This window comes from Schistocerca cancellata, chromosome 8 (assembly GCF_023864275.1).
Source record: "Schistocerca cancellata isolate TAMUIC-IGC-003103 chromosome 8, iqSchCanc2.1, whole genome shotgun sequence".
Lineage (NCBI taxonomy): Eukaryota > Metazoa > Arthropoda > Insecta > Orthoptera > Acrididae > Schistocerca > Schistocerca cancellata.
This window is the reverse complement of record NC_064633.1, coordinates 527,314,243-527,326,256: the sequence shown is the minus strand read 5'-3', so window position 1 is coordinate 527,326,256 and position 12,014 is coordinate 527,314,243. Positions and strand designations below refer to the sequence as shown.

General features: G+C 43.6%; 1 protein-coding gene across 1 annotated transcript in view; it reads left to right on the top strand.

Moving 5' to 3' along the window:
• The first annotated feature begins 11,755 nt into the window (after positions 1–11,755).
• LOC126094534 (tyrosine-protein kinase Btk29A) overlaps positions 11,756–12,014 on the top strand; it is a 366,017-nt gene continuing 365,758 nt past the window's right edge. The window contains exon 1 of the mRNA XM_049908958.1: positions 11,756–11,848. The gene's annotated coding sequence lies outside the window, so the exon portion shown is untranslated. The remainder of the gene's footprint in view (positions 11,849–12,014) is intronic.

The following is a 12,014-nucleotide window of genomic DNA, read 5'->3' as shown; positions in this document are numbered from 1 at the left end:
TACCTACAAATATTTGTTTCATAAATAATATCTCAGTATGATTAGTAATCGAATTGCTTTGTATCTTCTTTGAAATAATAGTACCTGTGTATTTGTAGAGATGCACCGTCTCATCATCATCATCATCATTTAAGACTGATTATGCCTTTCAGCGTTCAGTCTGGAGCATAGTCCCCCTTATAAAATTCCTCCATGATCCCCTATTCAGTGCTAACATTGGTGCCTCTTCTGATGTTAAGCATATTACTTCAAAATCATTCTTAACCGAATCCAGGTACCTTCTCCTTGGTCTACCCCGACTCCTTTTACCCTCTACTGCTGAACCCATGAGTCTCTTTACATTTGAAATTCTTTGACTTGTTTGAATTTGTGTTCACAAATATGCAGTAGAATGGAAAGTGTGTATATATACATAAACATGTTTATTCATACTGTCATTCAGAACACTGTACCCTTTACTGGAAACGGTAAGTTATTTTTAAATTTGCCTTAGTTTTGTAAATTTACGTCCACCATGTGCCACTTTCTAATTTACCGTCGTAGGCTTCCCAGAATTACGCTGAATCCGAAGAAAATGGATGTAGACTGTCAAAGCACCTGAAGATGAGCCCCCAGGATCGAAATACATCGTGCATCGAAATAAAATCATGCTTGTGACTGAAGGCGGTTGTTCTTCAAATGGCTTTGAGCACTATGCGACTTAACCTCTGAGGTCATCAGTACCCTAGACTTAGAACTAATTAAACCTAACTAACCTAAGGACATCACACACATCCATGCCCGAGGTAGGATTCGAACCTGCGACCGTAGCTGCCACGCGGTTCCAGACTGAAGCGCCTAGAACCGCACGGCCACACCGGCCGGCTGGTTGCTCTTCGTTTTACTGCTTCAAGAATTTGTCAAAATATCTTTCGATGCTACTAGCTATTTCTAACAGCTACGTTCGTAGGAGTTCATATGCAACTGCAACGCCCTTACTATGAAAGGCCTATGAAGACCTATGAAGCTGCGTTGGATTTTACAAGTACTTCGCACTGAATTATTAAAAGAACAACAAATCTTTAGGATTCGATTTTATTTTTAAGACTCACTGCTACGCTTCATTTATAGCATTTCTTATTCGTAGGAATTATGGCTATTGGGGACGTAAGGGTGTCAACGAATCTTTAAGTGCCTACTAGAGATGGGCAAAATTGTTCTTTTCAGAGATCGGATCAGAACTGTCCACTCCCTGAAATGAATTAGCTCTTTTTCATGACTCACCACTCATTTACAATAGAAAATAAATGGAAGGCACATTGCCCTTTAAACTTGGTTTATTCCAGTACTATACCTGTATTTTGATCTTATTTGATCCTATTTTGAAGTAACACAGATAATGAGTAAGAATTTTGTATTGTTTATTGAAATTTCCACGATACGACAAAGTTTTTGATTATTGATTTATTTTGCACTATCGTGGTTTTTTGAGTGATCGGAAAATGTTGTAACTTTAGATTTACATTAACAATATATTTGGCTATAATGTATTAAAATTTCATTAACCTCATACAAATACATCGCAAGCCATATATTTTTAAAGTGAATGTTTCCTTCCGAAGACGCCTAAAATCGCAAAATCTGTACCAGAATAAGAAAAAAAAATATAAATTTGACTGTAAAACGAAAGTACTGCATATAGCCTTACGCAGAATAAAACAAGGAAAATATTGGTGTATCACATTTTGCGATATGTTTATCGGTTCGCTCGTAATTAAAGCGTAAATTCGAGTGTCTATAATAAAAATCCTATAGTAAGAGGAGTCGTCAGGAACCTAATCTGATCAGTTTAAACAAATAAAAATAAAATAAAAACAAATGATGTATACATAACATAATAATGTAATATACATAGCGGTATTACTACGAAGAACAATATCCAGTAGAGACGAACTCCGATGCAGAAGCACTGAGTCGAGCAGGTCGAGCCGCGAGCTGTATTACTGCGTGAGCTAAGACCGCAGAGACCAGAGTGACACCTGAGTTGCTTTGCTCAACGCTCTGGCTAGAGTCGAGAACGGTGGGGTGAGCGTTGAGCGGGCGAGTTCCGAGGGTGGGGGGAGCGGTGAACTCACCCGCTCCGAGACAAATCGTCTGTTCCCTTGCGAGCAGGTTGTTGCAAGTAGTTCCTATGTTATCCGCTAGGTGGCTCTCTGTCCTGTTGCTCGCATCAACTGCCCAGAGGCCAGGACGTGCGACTGAAACGATCGCCGACAGAGTGCGATGCGAAGTTAAGCTGCGCCAGACACTGCACGCGGCAGAGGACGCACAGAGACGGCACGGCATATGTGAAACACAAAATCCAATGGGGCACTGCACAATGCAGGCAGCCAAGGTAGAAGCAGGGCAGAGGCCGGCGCTGGCTGTGTTGTGTGGCGTGCACTGTGCTGTGACCAGCAGAGGCGCTGCTGATATGCTCCGTCTCTCTCTCTCTCTCTTTCTCTCTCTCTGCCGTGGGAAACGTTTGGAGCTACCGTTCTTTTTTTCTGAATCACTGATTGTTCACTCCTTTGAAAGATTCAACTCTATGAATCAGTTCAAAAGCGGATCCCCCATCTCTAGTGCCTACATGACGTCGTATGGCTCAGACCAACACGTTAGTTGTAATGGCTTCCGTGTTACATTGAAAGTTCTCACAAACAGGTTTTTGAATCCTGTCAACGTAACACAATGTAGCCAAACAATTTGTTGAAATTCTGGTCATTGATGCTCTTGGTATTCACAGCAAAAAGCCAGGTAACACTTAGTTTGACACTTTTCTATTAAAATTATGTGCGTGCCCAGTAACCCCTGTCGTCTGTCTGTGCCACCTATCAGGTAGGCTGTTGTTTCCCACTGTAAGGTGTTTCCTCTTAGAGTTGATTCATCTGTTTCCTGGCTCGACAGTTGCCTTTATGCTCCTTTGTTCGTTTAATAACGTAAAGCTATAGTCCATTTCTCCACGGAAGTTATCGGAATATGTATCGACAGAAACGTATCTGGATCATCATCTGGTATGGCTATCAGCTTTCCTCGAATTGATATTGGTAATTTAGACTTGATGATCATAATTACATCTTTACTATTAATAGGGGTATACCAATACCGGATTTTGCAAAGATATTTTTCGAAGTACTTTCTCAGGGTACTGTTCCTGGGGTCAAATTGTTCTGCGTTATAAACTTCTTTACGAAGGCGCTTCTGAACACCTTCGCTCCAAAATTTGTTGAGGAAACAGTGCTCAAACTCCTCTTATGTGCGACACTTATCAACCATTTCGGTTCCCCATATTGCCGATTCGCCACCTATATATCCGGCAACAAATTGGATACGCTGTCTATCGGTCAACGAATTTGGAAAAATGCCAGAGAATCCACGAAGAAAAACAAAGTTTTATCATGGTTTCTTCCTTCATCATTTGCACTACTGAGTCAGATTCTTGGTTTCGATGACTAACTGAAATATGTGGTGGTGAAGTGTGCTGATTAGACACAACAGGTATTGGGAACTGCCAAAATAATTCATCTTTTTCCTCTGAAGCTAAAGAGGTAGGGTAATTCGGTCTCTGTATTCGGGAACTACTGCTCACTTGTGCCTTCAAGTTATTTAGTTGTTCCGTTACCTCTTGCTTGCAATTTGGCATTTCTTGCTGAAGGGTACGCATAATGCTGCCGAGTTAAGACATTACAGTATCTCCGGAGCTTCCAGGAGCTGCAAAGATACTAAGACCGGTTGCTTTCACAGTCTCTACTAGGTCTTTGTTAATTTTATTTTCGACAAATTTGTCCTTTCCAGCAATCCAGTTCTCATACTTTTCTCTAAATTCTCTCTCATGATTATCTAGCCTCTCTTTTACTTTTGTTTCAGATTATAGAGTCAAATTTGACATTCCCGCGGTTAATTTTTCTACCTGCGTAGTTACTCTGTCTAATCTATTATTAACTGTGGTTACAGAGTTGGTTATGTATCGGATGTCAGTTGTCTCCCTTTGCATGCTAGCTAAAGCGTCATTCAGTTCGGAAATTATTCCACTTCGCATTTGAGAAACTGCATCCTTAAATTGATTTGCTATTTCGTTGGCTACGTCTTCTCTCATAGTTTTTATTTCTTCGCCTACTGTGTAAAGTTTATCTTCAAGCGGGCCTAACATTTGTCTATTTTCCTCCATCAAATCTTCTTTAATTTGACGATTTTCGTCTTTCATTTGACGATTTTCGTCTTTCAAATCCTTTCGAATGGAATTCACCATTTGGCGATTTTCCTCTTTCATTTGGCGATTTCCGTCCTGCGTCATTTGACTTATTTGATTCAGTAGATGTTTGAATACATCCTCTGTCACTACCCCTGGATTACTTTCACCTACTTCCCTTGTAACCGGTATATGGCTACGATTACTAGTGGCAGAAACTGTGGTGACATTGTCTAGCTCAGTAACATTATGGTGTGAGGCACCAAAGTCCATAATATTTCCTACTTCACTTTCTACAGTTGTTTCGATTGGTGTCTCAGCCCTACTAATTATCCTGCGGCACCGTAAGCGACGCGACACTTCACTCGTTTCATTCTGTTCATTTGAATCTAGAGATGACATTTTATCGTCTGCCATAGCTCACTTATTTACAAACAGTAAGTCAATGAAGTTCGTTTGAGTTACGCCCGTCAGCTGTCGACAGAGATGTAGTTTATTGGTAGCGAGTCGGTAGTCACTGCTACGTCACAAGATCGGAATGTCGAGAGTTGCACGTCACGAGAACAAGTGACTATTCTGGGCCATAAAGGAAGTATGGCTGCACACGGATCAAAATAAATGAAAACCAATACTGGTCAGCTCCGTGAAACGGCAGCGGACATTTAAAAACAACTGATACACAATACACAACAATGGAATTTAAGCAATCGTTAAAGAAATGCCCAATCTACTAAATGCAAACAACTTTATTTGAAGCAAATTTTCTACTGCAACTACTAAAAATCGTCACAAATTGATTAATGACGGCTGAACCTAAGGAAGCTTGGCTACGGCTGACGAATTTTAACTTACGTTGCTGATGACTGCCTTCGGCGATGCAACAAGTTTTTCGCACAAATTCCGTTCAAAAAAATCTCTTTTCCGCAAATTTCTCTGATTGCCTTATCTCTTTTGTTCGCTCGATGGAAATTTTATTGGAGGGTGTTTGATGCATGTAACAAATCAAAAGTACAAGATTAGCTACAATTCTTTATGAAAATTTCCACAATGCTTATCTTACTGAAAAATGTTTATTCCTTTGCGCAGTACACGAGTTTTTTAATTCATGTACCTGTTCAGAGGCGCCAATTATAACAATATGTTTACTTTTGTGTGCCCAGCTATAATCGGCGGTGGAAATAGATTTGCAGAGAAATCACATAATGATATATATTTTTAGGCCAATAGACATAACTAGTTATTGTAGTGGTTTTGAATGCCTTTACTGGTCAGGGCTAAATGACTATTGAAAATATAATTGTTTTTGGATAGCTCAACATGAATTTCCTAAGGGACCGAAGTTTATCATGCATTTAGCAGTAGAATAAGGTGATGAGAAACTATTTCGCCGTATGCAACTTCCATCCGATTTCGACGAAACAATTTGTGACTGACCCATCAAAATTTGCAGAAACATAAAAGAAAATTAAATAGGGTATCTATGGTCATGAAGTAGTGAAACTTAGGTTCGATACTAAATAATTGCCGGCCGGAGTGGCCTAGCGGTTCTAGGCGCTTCAGTCTGGAACCGCGCGACCGCTACGGTCGCAGGTTCGAATCCTGCCTCGGGCATGGATGTGTGTGATGTCCTTAGGTTACTTAGGTTTAAGTAGTTCTGAGTTCTAGAGGACTGATAACCTCCGATGTTAAGTCCCATAGTGCTCAGAGCCATTTGAACCATTTTACTAAATAATGAGTCCATACACAAGTTGCATTTAACTTTCAATTTATGGCAGTCGATATATAACGAACTTACATCTTTTAACATTTCCAGACACACGTCGCACAATATAGCTTCTCACATGAATCTACTGCTATGCCGTATGGCACTATCACATTACACTAAAGTAATATTTTTAAACAGTAATAATACGGTGGCAAGACATGCGTGTCTGACACAAATTACGAGAGACGGAAGAGTGAGTAACTGTTCATCGAGAATATCTCGTACATCAAAAAATGTGCAAAAATGTTATTCTTTTGTCCGCCTTTCGCGCAGCTGCTTTCAAAGTCAATAGCTCAGTGTATCTCTAACGGCGCTTCCACAATTAACACGTCATGTAACAGGACGTTATTTGCTGACTGTAGCTGTTGCCGAGCGACTGCTCCGTTAGTGAATGATTTAAAATGGTCACATAATGTTAGAATGCAGTTCAGAATGCTCGCCAAGGCATATCCGCATCTCAGGAACGATAAAAAGTTTTCGTTCGAAGGTTGTACCGTACAGTTCAGAATCGGTACGCCGATCAGAGGAGAGACCAGGACTACTGGGCGAGTGTTAAGAGTATCTCGCACTTGAATTGGCGTAAATTCTGCAATACGACAATTGCGGTATGGGGACGTGCGTTATCATGAAGCAGAAGCATCCCATGGCGCACAATTCCACAACGTTGGTTTGCAACAGACATGCTGCCCCACACACGTTCTTCATTTTCCGATGGATGTGTACCGGCGCTTGTCCTTCAGCAGCCAAGAAAAGAATAACACCACGTTGGTCCTGTTTGGACACATTTGGTAATATCGTCCCCATAGTTCCCTTATGCGCATTTACCGCACGCACATCGTAAAAAACACTAATCCGTTGCCTACATGTCGGTGCTCATATAACCGAATCTTAGTTGCACTACGTTGCATTTACTCTGCAGCAATGCTCTCTAACGGAAATTTTTTTGATCGCCCCTTGTAGAATATTTAGTCATGTGCAGATAGACATGGGTACTTCAAAGAAAGCGGCAGAAAAACTTGTTTCAACTTTTTGTTTTTGAATTCTTTCTTTGGGTTGTAGAAGCCCTCTTGTCCTGGGAGGTCCCCGGGGCATTCCCCCCGTTGCCTTCGCCTGCTTACGGCACTGGTTTTAGGGCCACGCGCTGCCTCACGTGTACTTCTGCATCTACATACACACTCCGCAATCCACCACACGGTGCGTAGCGGAGGGTACCTCGTACCACAACTAGCATCTTCTCTCCCATTTCCACTCCCAATCAGAACGAGGGAAAAATGACTGCCTATATGCCTCTGTACGAGCCCTAATCTCTCTTATCTTATCTTTGTGGTCTTTCCGTGAAATGTAAGTTGGCGGCAGTAAAATTGTACTGCAGTCAGCCTCAGATGCTGGTTCTCTAAATTTCCTCAGTAGCGATTCCCGAAAAGAACCCCTCCTTTCCTCTAGAGACTCCCACCCGAGTTTGTGCAGCATTTCCGTAACACTCGCGTGATGATCAAACCTCCCAGTAACAAATCTAGCAGCCCGCCTCTGAATTGCTTCTATGTCCTCCCTCAATCCGACCTGATAGGGATCCCAAACAACTTGACTGCTGTTGGTGACGCCTCCGGGTCGTATGGCCGTGGTGCGTGAAACTTTTCTGATCCTAACGTTTCTTCCAGAGCTGCGTGGGAATCTTATAATTCCGCCGAGTCTCGCCGACTGACGGGTCGGCGGCTGCAGTGTCTAGAGAAGAGCGACATTTTATTGCCCTTGTTAGATGTCGGAGTAGTAACCTTGTGGCTTTACCTCCTACAAAATGGAACATACTGGAAAAGCGATTAATTACTGGATAATATGTCGTCCTTAACTTGTTCGTAAATGGTAGCTGTTGTTGTAGCTTTTTTTCCAATGTTGGGCAGCACGTCGGAGAGCGAGTTGAATACTATGGAAAAAGGGCGTGGTCGAAGTTTACACTTGATCTCGAGACATAATCCTTGTAAGGGACAAATTTATCGAAAGTCGTCCATCAAAGATAAAACTTATCCCTGGATTCTGTAGAGCTACTGTCTAATAGTCACTAACTTCTATGGCTTTTGTTCGTTTATACTTATGTCTATATATAGAGTTAAGACACAGAAAAACGACGCACAACGAAGAGACGGAAATCGGTAGATGTGATTTATCTGTAAAGACAAACAAATGATTACAATTTCAGAAAAATTGCATAATTTATTCAAGAGGAAGAGATACACCAATTGAGTAAGGCAGTAACACATTGCTCCACCTCTGGCCATTATGGAAGCAGTTATACGGCTCTGCATTGACTCATAAGTGTAGTTGGGTGTCCTCCTGAGGGACATCGTGGTAAATTCTGTCCAATTGACGCTTTATTTAGTCCAAATCTTGAACTGGTTGGAGGTCCGTGTTCATAATGCTCCCAATGTCCTCAAGTGGAGAGAGATTCGGCGACGTTGCTGGCAAAGTTAGATCTTGGCAAGCACAAAGGTAAGCAATAGGAACTCTCGCCGTGTGCGGGTGGGCATTATCTTGCTGAAATGTTAGCCAAGGATGGCTTGCCATCGAGGGCAACAAAACGGGACGTAAAACATCGTCGACATACCGCTGTGCTGTCAGACTGCCGCGTATGACAACGAGAGGGGTGTTCGCTGTTGAGTGGAGCGGCCGGGCCGGCACCGCTGTCTGGCCCGCCTCCAGACACATCTTCGTTCGTCGTCGGGCCTCAGTTCGAACCGGGACTTGTCACTGAACTTAGTTCTACTCCAGTTAGTGTGCTTGTAGATGCCGAGCCGAATAAGTGCTTGCACAAGGGCCCGAGGTGGACCAACGCGCTGTTGACGCTCAATTTGTGAGGCTCTTTCTCTTCAATAAATCATCCAATTTTTCTGAAACTATAATCATTTGTTTGTCCCAACATGCGCATCACATCTTCGTCCCTTTCGGGCTATTAATTCGTGGTGCGTCGTTTTTTTCCTTTTTCCTTCTATCTTCTTTTTTGTCTTAGAGTGTATTTCGAAGTCTTCTCTGTATAGCCACGGATAAATAGAGGGTGACAGTTACTGAACTATATGAAATACAATCGTCATAACTTCTGAACGGTTTGCGTTAGGACGTTCAAACTGCACACTTGTCCGCATGGCATGATGGGAATTAGTATATTTAGTATGTGTAGTTTAGCGACGAAGCCGACTTGCATTTGGATGGGTTCGTCAATCAACAAAATTGGTACATTTTGGGGACTGAAAATCCGCATTTTGCGACTGAGAAGTCTCTCCATCTTCAACGGGTCACTGTGTGGTGTCCAGTGTCCAGTCACGAAATAATAGGTGCGATATTCCCTGATGGCTCGGTGACTACCGAAGAGCACGTGAAGATTTTGTAGGATGATTTTCTCCCCATTATCCAAAGTGACCCTGATTTCGACAAGGTGTGGTTCGTGCAAGACGGAGCTTGACTGCATCGGAGCAGGAGAGTGTTTGATGTCCTGAAGGAGCACTTAGGGGACCGCATTCTCGCGCTGGGGTACCCAGAGGCCACTGGCATCGGCCTCGATTGGCGGTCATATTCTCCTGATTTGAACACATGCGACTCCTATTTGTGGGGCTCTATTAAAGACAAGATGTACAGCAATAACTCCAAAACCATTGCTGAGCCACCGAGCGAGGTGGCGCAGCGGTTAGCACACTGGACTCGCATTCGGGAGGACTACGGTTCTATCCCGCATCCGGCCATCCTGATTTAGGTTTTCCGTGACTTCTCTAAATCTCTCGAGGCAAATGCCGCGATGGTTCCTTTGAAAAGACACAGCCTACTTCCATCCTTGTCCTTCCCCAATCCGATGAGACTGCTCACCTCGCTCTGGTCTCCTCCCCCAAAACAACGCAACCATTGCTGAGCTGGAAACAGCCATTCAGGAGGTCGTCGATAGCGTAGATGTTTCGACGTTTCAGCGGGTCGTGCAAAATTTCGCTATTCGTCTGCGCCACATCATCGCCAATGATGGAAGGCACATCGAACATGTCACGAACTAAATCCGAATATCTGTAGTGACGTTCGTTGTTGTTGTGGTCTTCAGTCCTGAGACTGGTTTGATGCAGCTCTCCATGCTACTCTATCCTGTGCAAGCTTCTTCATCTCCCAGTACCTACTACATCCTCCTGAATCTGTTAAGTATATTCATCTCTTGGTCTCCCTCTACGATTTTTACCCTCCACGCTGCCCTCCAATACTACAATGGCCGGCCGAAGTGGCCGTGCGGTTAAAGGCGCTGCAGTCTGGAACCGCAAGACCGCTACGGTCGCAGGTTCGAATCCTGCCTCGGGCATGGATATTTGTGATGTCCTTAGGTTAGTTAGGTTTAACTAGTTCTAAGTTCTAGGGGACTAATGACCTCAGCAGTTGAGTCCCATAGTGCTCAGAGCCCTCCAATACTAAATTGGTGATCCCTTGATGCCTCAGAACATGTCCTACCAACCGATCCCTTCTTCTTGTCAAGTTGTACCACAAACTTCTCTTCTCCCCAATCCTATTCAATACTTCATTAGTTATGTGATCTACCCATCTAATCTTCAGCATTCTTCCGTAGCACCACATTTCGAAAGCTTCTATTGTCTTCTTGTCTAAACTATTTATCGTCCATGTTTCACTTCCATACATGGCTACACTCCATACAAATTCTTTCAGAAACGACTTCCTAATACTTAAATCAATACTCGATGTTAACAAATTTCTCTTATTCAGAAACGTTTTCCTTGCCATTGCCAGTCTACATTTTATATCCTCTCTACTTCGACCATCATCAGTTATTTTGCTCCCCAAATAGCAAAACTCCTTTACTACCTTAAGTGTCTCATTTGCTAATCTAATTCCCTCAGCATCACCCGACTTAATTCGACTACATTCCATTATCCTCGTTTTGCTTTTGTTGACGTTCATCTTATACCCTCCTTTCAAGACACTGTCCATTCCGTTCAAGTGTTGTTCCAAGTCCTTTGCTGTCTCTGACAGAATTACAATGTCATCGGCCAACCTCAAAGTTTGTATTTCTTGTCCATGGATTTTAATACCTACTCCGAATTTTTCTTTTGTTTCCTTTTCTGCTTGCTCAATATACAGATTGAATAACATCGGGGAGAGGCTACAACCCTGTCTCACTCCCTTCCCAACCACTGCTTCCCTTTTGTCGAATAAAGTACGTGCACGCCGTAGTTTGTAACTAATTTACGTTTTTTTTCCATATAGTTCAATAATTGTCCCATGTAGTTGTAGTCAGATAAAATATTTGGTTTCGGAAAGCTTCACTTCATGATTCCCTGACGAAGAAAATGCTTTATTTTGTATTTACCTTAGTGGGCAAACCGTTGTATGTTTTTTTCGGCCAGCCTTGTATGTCCTTTCAGCCGTGTATTCACGCTTCTCTGAGTAGTTCCAATGTAGATATCTACAGTTGAGTTTTATCTCTGCCCATCACGTGTAAACTTGGACCACACCAGTTATTGACAGGTCTGACCAGTCGGTCGTCAAGTCTCAGTGAAATCAGGTGCACCTACGCAGCAGCATCAGGCCAAACATTAGGGACGGTATAGTTTCGTGTCCGACCCGTAGCAGTCGCTGACTCACCTGCAGCTGAGACCTGCCGGCTGGTGTTGCAGTGTGCCAGGACAGCGGCGCGACGCCGGCCGGCCGCTTCCACCCGGGCCTGTGGTCGGGCAAGCGGTGGTCGTGCTGCCGCGGGCCCGCCCGCCACTGCGACGGCTGCGAGCCCTGCTCCGCCTGGGACGCGAACCCCGGACCCGCGGCGGCGCCCGCGCTCGCCCTCGGCCTCGGCCGCGGCTCCTCGGAGTCCCTCTCGGCCGCCAACCACACGCCGCTGCGGCTAGGTGAGTGCGCGGCGCCAGCTCGCTGCTCGCGACAGTGCGTTTAGCCGCTTCTGTTAACGCAGCGACTTCACCTACCTCGTGTATTGCTTAGGTGCAGCTGTAAAATCAAACTCGACGTCTCTGATACTCACAAGGGGAAGGCCTCAGACACGGTCAACCGATTCAG